We start from the raw sequence: 12,065 nt of genomic DNA on the forward strand, positions 1-12,065 counted from the left end.
CATCAACTCTAAAAGCTGACATGCTTTTTATTTTTTATTTACTTTTTAAATTGAAGTGACATTGGTTTATAAGTTTTGAGTGTCACGTTATAATTTGACATCTGTATATAATACATATGCCACCAACAAAAATGTTTCTTCGATCACTATACACTTGACTCCCCCTTATTCCTTTCACTCTCTCTCCATTCTCCTTCCCCTCTGGTTACCACCAATCTGTTGTCTACCTCTATGAGGTTTTTTTTTTATTTTGTTGTTGTTGTTTGTTCATTTGTTTGGGGTTTTTGTTTTGTTTTATATTCCACAAACGAGTGATGATTTCTTCATCTGACATGCTTTTTAAGATAAAAGTCAGACATCTATTTTATTGCAGGAAGAGCTCCTTGCCTATTTTGAAAACTCCCATAAAAAAGAACCCTATAGCTAGAGAATAAGACCCTGAATCTTTTTTATCTGCCTTTCAAGACCTCTGAGGTCCACAGGCTGAGATACCTCCTTGAACAAGTATCACAGAGGCAGACAAGTGGTTGAGTCTTACTCAGTATTTGCCACACTTTATCACAGTTAGTTATTTACCTGTACGTCTTCTCCTGTAGTTGTAAGATCTTAAAAAATAGAGTTTGTTACTGCTCATTTATAATCTTCCTAATTGATACTAGTATAGCACTAGTATAGTAGCTGGTAATAGGAAAGTCCTGACACCCAGGTGTCCATAAATCTTGTCTACTAAACATATTAATGAATGCTTACAATTAATGATCACTAAAGCATAGAATGTTAGAGCTAGAAGTGATATTAAAGATTGTTTAGCACAAAATCTTATGGAATAGATCAAGAGACTGTATTTTAAAAGTTATTTTAAATAACTTTTAAAAGTTATAGCCAATAAATAACAGAACCACGAAGATTCGGACTGACTCTACCAATGACAATTATTCGGTTCATTTCACTAAAAAAACACTATAATCTTCTACGTTGTCATTCACAATTTTAATAAGATCTTAATCTTATTAAATAAGATATTAATAAGATATATATATATATAAATGAGAGTATTAAACTAATACATGTATTAATCCCTCATCCTGAAGTAATGATAAACCAGAAGCTAAAAACCCCAAGATTTTCTCCTACAAATTATTGGAAGTAAATAGTGAGGTTAACTATTTGCAAATCTTTTATTTTTACATCTTTACTATAACAAAGCAAATATATAATTAAAAAGATAAGTTTTGATCTAAGCAGGAAACAGACAACACACAAAACTACTGAGATTAAAATTTATCTTATTTTTTCCCATGTCTTTTTTAGTAGAGGGTTATAGTTAGTAACACCAACATTTCCAGCCAGAATAAAACTGACAGAGAATGAAATGACAATACTCAGGTATCATCCATCGTTATAGGTCCTTGTCAGTTTCTCAATGGGATGTAGTGGCAGCAATTCTGGAATGCTGATGCTAAGTACCAACATTTGCAATAAATGTTTATAGATTTTCCGTACCAACTTCTAAATATTATTGCCACCACCTTATTTTCACTGAAAATAGTGAAAGTACAAGTAGCAATAGCCACAATTTTGAATCATTGTACAATTTAGAAAATAAGAACTCTTCACTACATACAAGAACATTTTCTCCTCGAGGTTCCACATAGCAAAGTATTAAAATAAATCTGCTGATGGTTACTTATTCTATAACTGGATGCTATTTACATAGTAGGAAACTTTCAAAGTGTAACTCTGCTGTCTCTGCCCCATATTCACTTGACTTCTCCTCAAGGCACCAGTCTAATTTACCTGACAACAGGTCTTGATTTGGGGAGGGGAGAGTTGAAAGGCAGGACTTTTTTGGAGCTATTACTAAATCTTAGCCTTCTCCCAAACTGCATAAGACACTGATTTCTTTGCAAAATGAAATGTGCAAAGGCATACCAGGATCATTCATTTCAGCTTCATTCCTGGTAATTGATCACACTGCCCAGAGGAAATCAGTTCATTTGTTTTTCATTAGTCAGACTGGACATCTCTCCTCTATAATGAACTAATTATCAAAACAATAGGTGCTTAATAAAAAGCATGGTCAAGGAAACCTGTTTATCCTCATTCTTTTGAACTTTCAAACTGTACAGAGATAGAGAACTCAGATAATTTTCTCTGCTAATCCTTGTTAAATGAAACTTGGTTTTCACCATCATCCTAAATTTTTCTCCAAAAATTAATCATAAAACTTTTGATCTCACTCTCTCCAATACAACAGATGCCCAGGCAAAATATTAAAAGTGTCCACCCCCTCTAAAATGTTCTAAGAGAGCTTCACTCTAATTGGTTTGCATGCTTTGCAAAGAAAACACCAGCACACACATAAACAGACTGACAGGTTGTCTGATTCCACTGTGACTCTTAAAACTCCCTGTATTCCTTTAGCTTCCTGAACGTCCTCGGGCAACGCTCATTAGCAAAACACAGCTGATATCTCTCCAAAGGTAATTGGCTGAGGGTAGGTAGGGTGAGAGGAAAAGAGTATATTTTTTATCTCCCTGGATCCGAAAGTCCAAGGACTATAAAATCCTATATATACCTCAACAATAAAATGTCCAGAATCATTCCAAGAAAAAAGAAAAGTAAAGGAAAGAAAGAAAAGAAAAGAAAAGGAAAGAAAATGGCAGAAACTTCTCTCCACTAAGAAAAGTTTGGCAATCTGGTTCATATCCTTTCAGCTAAAGTTTCGGATCTCATTTCCTGCCTTGATCCATGTGAAAGATAAGGGCCAACACATATTGACACTATCTAAGGCACTGACTACAGATATTAATCCATAGTCAATGATGACCTTTTCTGACAGATTTTAATATACTGACTTCTTACAGACTTAATATACTATCTATTACTCTATCCCCAAAAGGTTGTGATTCATTCAGTTACAACCACTTTAAAATGAATCCAGTATACACTGCAATATGTTCAGAAGTGGCTTATGGCACTAGGGAGTGTATAATTATTCCCTCCCAGCTATTCAGTTTTGCTGACAGCAGATCATAATTGTGTATACCTGCACCCTACATAACCCTAGGGGGCCTTTCAAAACAACAAATTTTGAAAAAAAAAATTTAATGAAAAAATTTCTGAAAATGACAGCAGCCACAACCATGAGCAGAACACTTAAAATACAATTTGAGTTTTTCAGAAGGAATGTGGGATGTAGCAGGAAAAAAAATGTACATATTTTCATTTATTTATACATACACAGTATACAAGAGTAAAAAAGGATAATTCTGCATACCATGATTCTCTGAATGTTTATGTTAATTTCCAAAAAATTTTATTTCCTTTTCTAAGAATATATTAAAGATCATAAATTTCACCTAGAAAGAGAGAGATATTATGTATTAGACTGTTATTTACTTAGCTCACTTCTTCTCCCTTCCTCTTCCTACACTGTTACTTCTAAGGTTACAAAAAAGTCCAAGGAAATGTCAAGAACAGGCAAGAAACCTGTACCACAAATCCCTGGAGATAAGCGTAGACTCATCACTCACAGCTGTGACTTCTCACGCCGACTCTTCTAACTAGAAAGCTTTGATAAACATTTAACTCTTTTGTGTGTCACTTTCATATTTTGGAAAAAAGTTTCCCTCATTTCACTTTATCAAAAAATCATAATCAATTTAAAAAATAATCTAAGTTGTGACATAAAGATCATTAGAACAAGTTGCCTGGGAGCACTGGCTTCAGAGGGAGCTCCTGGGCCCTATAAAAGATGTGGTCATAGAGGAAAAGAAAAGAAAGAAGTAGGTTTCTTCTACAAATAAAAACCAATCATAAGGGGCCAATAAAGATGAATAAAATATGACACAGAAAAAATTCAGTCTATAAACTCCCCATGCAATAAGACAGTACTGATAAGATCCGAAGCCCTCTACTTATCACCAGTCATAGACGTCTTTATACCTAGTGGCACCACAGCAATCTCCACTAGGTCTGTGCCTTGGAAAGTACTACTTTGTACTACTTTCTTCCTTCTGTGATACTCCTCCTAATGACCGAGCAGGATGGGCTAGAACAGAAAAACTTCAAGGCAAAGCCATCTTCCAAGTCCACTTACCAGAAGTTCAGTTGAGAAGGCTGTAATACCCTTAAGGGAGAAGTGAGACGGGTAAAAACACTTCTGCGTCAGATAAAAGATGACTTGGAGTTATCCTGACTATCACTGGCCCACATAAAACTAGCTTCTTTTATCATCGTTAATTTCCTTTATTTCCTCTGGACCCTACAAGGTCTCTACAACGATTTCTTCTTTTTATTAAATGACACTTCTATTATTATTTTTATATCTCTATGCTTAGGTGTCTGTTAAAATGAGGCAAGGAATAAAATAAAATCATTAAGTAATTTAGGTCATCAGCTTAAGTTAAGGAATCTCGTAAACATAAAATAAATAGGCAAGTATCAAATAAACTTACCCTAAGCGTACTTACAGCAAAATGAGCACAACATACAGCTTTTTGCTTCCTAGTGGACAATGCAAAACATGAAATATTACACACTAGTCACCATTCGTTATGTAATAATCTACGAGTACCATTTCATTAAGGAAGACAAACTTTAGCCAACATATTTTAAGATAAATTTATCATGTGGCTATTTATATAAGGATGACCAAAAATAAATGGGCAAGGTCTTTTCATAGGCTACTAATAAAAACTGCAGGAACCTTCTTTATATAATCATTTCTTAATCTAAATTCCAGTGATGCCAAAAGCATATGTTAAAGCACGGAGTAAAACCATTTCCATGAGATTCGAATATATGGCTACCTGGGGGAACTAACTTTACCCAGACATGAGAATCTGGAAGAATGGATATGTGGCACCTCTACATTCACATCCAGGAACAGCCCATATGTGGTACAGACTGCCTACAAGGAAGCATTTATAAGGGGAAGCCACCAGGACTCCTAAAAGTGAGGATAAGGTTGCCAGTAGATCTCTCCATGTAAATTTGCCAGGTAGTGAAATCCAAGACCAGGAGGCTAAAGCATAGAAAGAACTGTCAGGGTAAAGAAATAATCAACTGGGAAGGATCCAGGTAAGCAAGAGTTGATACTGAGAACCAAGCAAATGCATCCGAGTCAAAAGAGGAGAAAAAGATTCTAGAGAAGACACAAATGATGGTCAATCCCTGAGGACATTCATTTTATTTAGGCTCCATAGCATCTCTCTGGGGTGACAATTAAACATAGCAAAATGACATCTAGCCTTTTTTTTTGTAAAAATCTGGAGAGCAGACAATTTGAGACTGAAGTCACAGTGAACGAATGCTTGAAACACAAAGCTATTCGGTATTGAAGTAACACACCTTTTTCTATAGAAACATTTGCAAAAATAACACTTTCTTTTAAACATTAAAGAGTATAGTTTTCATTCTTACTTAGAATGGAGATTACCCGAGATTACCCAGAAGACATCTGGAATGTTGTGGTGATGTTAAAATCTGTGTCACCAAACTTCTGTACCAATTTCCTAAATGTGGCCTCTCAGAAGTCATTTAGAGCCCTTGAGTGTGGTTTCCACAATGGCCTGGCAGAGGGGAAGGGTGGGACCCACTCATGGGTCTCTGTTTCAGGACCACATGTGCCCTGAAGAAGGAACACCTTTTCTACTTATTACAAATGCTCTAAATGGCCACAAAGCGAGAATTGAACCAGAGTGCAGGCAGAGGAAGGGGTCTGGCAAGAAGAGAGCAAGTGATCCACCTAGGATGGGTTAGCTACAGGAAATAAATTCCCAGTAGAGCCAGCAGAAGCTGCAGAGCTGCATAATCATGGTTTGGGAAAGAAGTCATATCGGTGGGCACTATAACTTGGTATATTCTTATATGAAAACTGGAACTATAAGCAAGGGGAGCTATTACAAACCACTGGAGATTGAACTGTCAGAATGAGTAGTATATAGGAATGTTGAAATTTCAACACTGATTGTTAATGTCGCATGAGATATATTATAATAGTGATTAGTAGCAAATTATAGAAGCCACTTAACAATACCTGTTTTACTTGTAAACTACCATAGCAATTGTTAACAGCAATTTTGATAACAATATGCTAAGAATTGAGAACACTGAAATCTGGAAGAGACAAAGAAATGAAAAAATAGTTTATAGCGTGTCTGAAAGCCTGAATAGACACAGGTGTGGTAACTGCAAGTCAACTCTACCTGAAGAAAAAAAAACGGTTGATAACTGCTGGGGATGTCAAAGATATTTTAGAAACATATACAACATTCCTCAAAAGCTCTAACGATAAATACACTCCATCATTATTCAGAACCTGCTGCATGCCAGACTAATGAAAGTGTCAATCAAGCAAGAAACTATTTAGAATGATATGCTGACAGAAGTCTGAGAAAGCCCATTAGCTTTCAAAGAACATTCAGAAGAAGGGCTTTGTAGCAATCAGATCTTAGTTAAAATCCTGCCTCTGCCCTTTAGTAGCATGTTGCTTTGGGCAAGTCACTTAACATCTTAGAAGGATAATAATAAGTTAAAAGAAACTGTGGAAATAGTGAATACTCCTTTATATGTTTAAAGGTTACTGAAGAACTCAAAGAGTTTCTGTCTATGTGGGTTATATCTATCAGTATTCATTATTTAAATACAACAATAACCCTGACATACAACACATTTTTAATGAAAAATAACTACACTGCCCAAAAAACAGTGACAATGTCATATTTTATATTTTGAAATATCTTCAGTGTTCTGACTTAATAGGAGACAGTTAGATTCTTATATCTGTTTCTGCACTCAATAGGTTGTTTTGATTGAAGCATATGAGAAATATCCAGCTCCCTATAGATATGTCGTTAAGAAAGGGAGGAATATTTTAATACCCTTTTAATACAATTATGGATGTTCTTCTTCAACACTATATCAAAAGTTGACAAGTGGTACTTTCTTAAAGGGTAGCTGCAATGTGCAATCTGAAACTGTACCAATGAACTTCATATAGTCTGTTACATTGCAGTCCATTAGTCTACCTTGCATTTGAAATGGATTGTTTCCAATGCAGAAGTGTTTTGTAAACATCACATTTTATCACACACAAAATTAAAAAGTTGTATATTCAAAAGTTATGATTTAATACAATTAGTAACATTTATGTTTTCATCAAAGACATTCTTAAGTAAAACTTGCAATTTTCAAAAATTTTGAATTTGTGATGGCAATAAAGAGTAAAATGACTATGAGGTATTGTCTTCATTTGTGTTAAGGCACTATGTTACTATTTGCTTTGTACAATCAGAGCAATTGTCATGACAGTGCAAAAGTCCAATACTATTATTAGTAAAATAATTTGCCTTCACAGCATACCAGAAAATGTCTTGGGACACCCAGGGATCCACAGACCATACTTTGACCATACTTTGCTTGTCACTTCAGAGAAAACAAAGCTTGGGATAGATGTAGGGACAAAAAAAAAAAAAAAAAAAACCAACCACAACAACAATAAAAACCTGGGTACTTACTGTATGTTAAATACCATATATTTTTTTTAAAGGGTGGTATTATTCCTATATTCGATAAACTTACAATCAAGTTGTACTGGGGAAATAGACACAAAGAAATAAGTTCAAAATGATATATGATAAGTGCTTTCACTTTATAGAGACATATTGATAGAGGTAAAGAATAGAGGTAGGATTCTCCTCTTAAGGACCAAGCATATTAAAAATAGAATTTATCACTGAAATATTTTTTAAATTTATTAATATAAAATAACACGTTTGGTATATGTTAAAAACAAATATTTTAAAACTACAAAGGAGAAAATAGAATCAGTTAGACCCTACTCAGATTTAACTACCTCTAGTTATTTGACATATTTGGTCCTTGACCCTTTCTATAAATACACATGATTCTTTATTTATAGATTTTTATTATCTTATATATATGCAGCTTTATATGCTGTTTTTATCTCAACATTATATTTTAAAGATCTTCCATATAACTTGAACAAACCTCAAACATGTCAATTTTAAAGATACTATGATATGCTTTTGGATGGATAAATCATCCTCCTATACTGGATTTTTTAAATCTTATATGGTATTCTTTTAATTTGATATAAACACAAATCTGTTTCTGCATGTCAGCTGATATTCCTCAGAATTTGTTCCCTGAAAGGGAATCACTGGGCAACGGGTAAGAGGAGCTTTTAGGTTCTTGCCATATAAAGAAAGCCAACTTTATTTCAAAGAACGTTATAATTAGCCAGTTAAGATGCAGACCAAACACACACTTTCCTCCCCTCTCTCACAGTTTCCTTTGAAAAGACAGACAAGATATTTTTGAAAGAAAAAAAAAAACACACACATAAAATTCTTGAAAATGGAAGATAGGGTGCCAACATACTCCATATATGTGAGGAATTCCTGAAATATAAAATTCAGATGTAATCTGATTATTGAATAATACAGAACAGAGAAAACCACAGCATCAAACACCAGTACTTAGCAGGATTCTCCCCAAGGGAGCTCTGCAGAAGCTACAAGTTCAAAGTCAGTGAGTACAATGACAGAAAGGAGCCAGAATACATCATTAGAATAGATTAATTAAAACACTATATTTAGAATGGCTGGGTTAGATAACCTCTTGTCTTCCTTTGCAGATCGAGGCTACTGATTTTTCCCTCAGGATTAAGCCCAGAGAAATTTTCTCCTAGGAAAATGGGTTGTTTCTAAGAGGAGAGATCCATGTATAGATGTTGAAGCCTGAAAGAACGAAGAACCTGGCTTAAGGTAATGTCAAACCTCTATAATGTATGGCAAAGAGAATACAATGTTTGATTCAGAAATTATATTTACTATGATTCCCACTTTCAAATAAAGTCCTTATTTGGCAATGGAGAGCTTCGGGGGACAATATAATCTGCCCAGCAATGCCACTGTGCAGTGCCTCCTGTCAACAAACTGTGCCTTTTTAGAGTTTGAAATAAGAATCTTACATTTTAAGGAAGTTGGGGAAAGACATAAAATTACACAATAATCTCAAGCAAGCTAGCTATTCTAATTAAATGAGTCCTTTATTTATAAATCTAAATAGTCGAACAAAGATCACGAGATATCGGAGGAATATTAAAAGCATGAAAATAAAGAATCAAAATAAAGAAAAAAATTAACAAACCTGGGGAAAAATTGAGTAAAATTGAGGGGGAAATAGTTCTTCAAAAACATATTTAGTACCTTCAGACAGAGCCAAAAGGATTTTTAAGGATATAAATCAAGAAGAGCCTTCTATGACTAGGGATCAATTCAAGGGCATAAAGGAAAAGAGTTGGAAATTCTTTAAGCAAACTAATCAATTATGGGCTTAATCCGTGGCTTTACAGCTTTTTTTTTTGACAAATAAATACATTTAACATTATATCGCATCGTGTTTATCTATATATGTATTATATTTCACTAAATGATTCCCCATTCAGCCTTTATACTCTCTATGATAATTCTATTTAATTTTTTAAAAAGGACTCATAAATCGTAATGTGTTGTGATTCAGAAATTGTAAACAATTAGTTTAGTTTTATAATAAAACAACCGTAAACCAAGGGGTGGTCTATAGGATAAAAAAAAATCTCAAAGAATAAAAAGCAAAACAATAAAGAAATGAATAAATTAAGTAATAAATGAAGAGACACAAATAAAAAAATGAAAAGAGGCACAGCATCCATGTAGGAAAGAAACTAATTAATGAAGAAGAGGAAAGAATAAAAGAAATAAAACAGAATAAAAGACATATTTTTAAATGAGAATGGCTCAAGTAAGGGTGATAAAGATTAATACATTTTTAAAACATACACCCACACCTACAAACTTCCTGGTGATTTCAGAATTCCAAGGATAAAGAAAAAATCCTAAAAGCTTCTAGATAGAAAAATAATTACATACAAAGCAACAAGATCCAACATGTATACCTGATATCATGCTCATTATCACCAGTTTCCCTTTAGCAATACTATATGTAATAACACAAAAAAGCAAGACTTTTCAAATCTTGAAGAAAAATGATAGCAAATTTAAAATTCAATACCCTACCAAACTAGTGGAAGGAGGAATAAACATCATTTTTACAAATGCAAGGTATGACTCTTGTGGTGACATTATGTATGGACAAAATTTCATCCATAACCCTCTCTCTCAGGTAAAGCTTAGGTGAAGGGGCAGTGGTCTCCCACAGACCCTGGTAAAGCTTAGGTGAAGGGGCAGTGGTCTCCCACAGACCCTGTGGCTGTCTGGGGTCTTCCAGCTGGCTTACTCAAATAGGACTGCTGATCATATTCAGGACACCCAACTTCCTTACCCTTCTCCTTATTCTTTTCTTCATTTTTGTGGTGGTGAGGCACCATGAGGTCACATGCAATGACTGATGACAAGCAACTACGCAATAGGGCAGGAGCCCTCAATTGCAGGGCATGGAAAATGTGGGGAAAGGGAACAGGAAGAGCACCCTGTTGCCTCAGCCTCAGATGCTGGAAGCCCTTCTTTCCCTCTATACCTGCTCCAGGTACCTAGTAGTCCTGGAGGTTTAAAAACAGGTTTATCTGGTCTCTGGCTGTGGAGAGATAATGGGGACAATCACAGACGGGAAGAGATGTTTGTCATCATTCTTTTTTAACTTCTTAGGAGGAGACATTTCTCCCAAACTAAGTGGGCCTACTGATATACCATAGGGCATTTTAAATTTCAAATAAATCTTTGGTATTATCCTCTAACATAGGCAAGAGCTCATCACGCCTGGTATTATTCCTCTATCAGAAATATTTTCTTAAACCTGGGATATAAATTAAATATTCCCATATATGTTCTTCCAAGATTTTTTAAAAGGTCTTTTAATTTGTCTATTTTATTTATCTGTTAAATTTTTCTGTTTAATCTATGTAGAATTCATTTTGATATATTTTATGCAAATATACTATCACTTGACTTTTCTCCATAAAATCTAGTTTTGTGATATTATTTATTGAAAAATCCATATCCTTCCTGTTCTATTGTGGTTAACCAGAGTTCCAATTTATTGGTGTATCTATGGGAATAGCCCTTTATTAGTAATAAAAATACTTGAAGGCTCTATTCATAGGACACACATATACATACTTTCCCAGGATAAGGTATCTGAGAAGCTAAGTAATTTATCAGAATGTTGTTAGAGATGAAATCAGAATGAAAGATGACAAATATTCTTAAGGATATTTCATATAAGTCATGATGAAAGATGATAAGATAACCTTTCAACACAGCACAACAGATCTTCACAATGTTTGGAATTCTTTGTCTGAGAGTCAATGTCTGTCTCCCTTGGATAGAAATGGATGCTCATTATAGTTTTTGTCTCTATATAAATCTCCTCAATTCCAGATATATCAGTGCTATCCTCATACTATGGGGTCTGTGCATATTCTGTTAATTCCATTAGATCAGACAATATCTTTTTCAAGTGGGGCCATTTTAATGACCATTCTTACCAACTCAGTGTATTCTCTTGGGATTTATAGACATATATTCTTTTCAAATATCAGTAGTAGTTTTCTTTTCAAAATTTATAACTATTTATATGTCCGCACATATTCCATTGACTAGAACTTTCAAGACAGCATTTAAATAATAATAATAATGAGCACCATCAACTTGCCTCGGCTACATCTAATGAAAAAGTCGCCAGAATTTTATTCTTAAAATTTAACACATTTATTCCAAATTTACTTACGTTTTAAAAAATTAGTAATTAGTGTTCATTTTTGTAGCATCCTAAGATTTAGGATGTGTTATTATGTTATTAGAGTTCCTAATTCAAGGTTATTTTTGCTTCTTAAAATAACTTTTTACTTTAGAATAATTTTATTAAAATATGGTGGTGATTCTTTCCATGTATTGCTGTTTTTTTCTTTGTCAGTATTTTTTTTTAATTTCTGACTTTATATCAAATTAGCACTTCTAGCTATTAAAACAAATTTAAAAAATACCTTTAATAGTGGTAGTGGCATATAGGATGTGTGTGTGCGTGCGTGTGCGCGC

General features: G+C 34.1%; 1 protein-coding gene across 1 annotated transcript in view; it reads right to left on the minus strand.

Annotated features, from left to right (window-relative positions):
- LOC120598554 (EGF-like and EMI domain-containing protein 1) overlaps positions 1–12,065 on the minus strand; it is a 495,472-nt gene that overhangs the window by 354,252 nt on the left and 129,155 nt on the right. The gene's annotated exons all lie outside the window — the stretch shown is intronic.

The sequence above is a fragment of the Pteropus medius genome, unplaced genomic scaffold (assembly GCF_902729225.1).
Source record: "Pteropus medius unplaced genomic scaffold, Ma_sr-lr_union100, whole genome shotgun sequence".
In the NCBI taxonomy this organism is placed as follows: Eukaryota; Metazoa; Chordata; class Mammalia; order Chiroptera; family Pteropodidae; genus Pteropus; species Pteropus medius.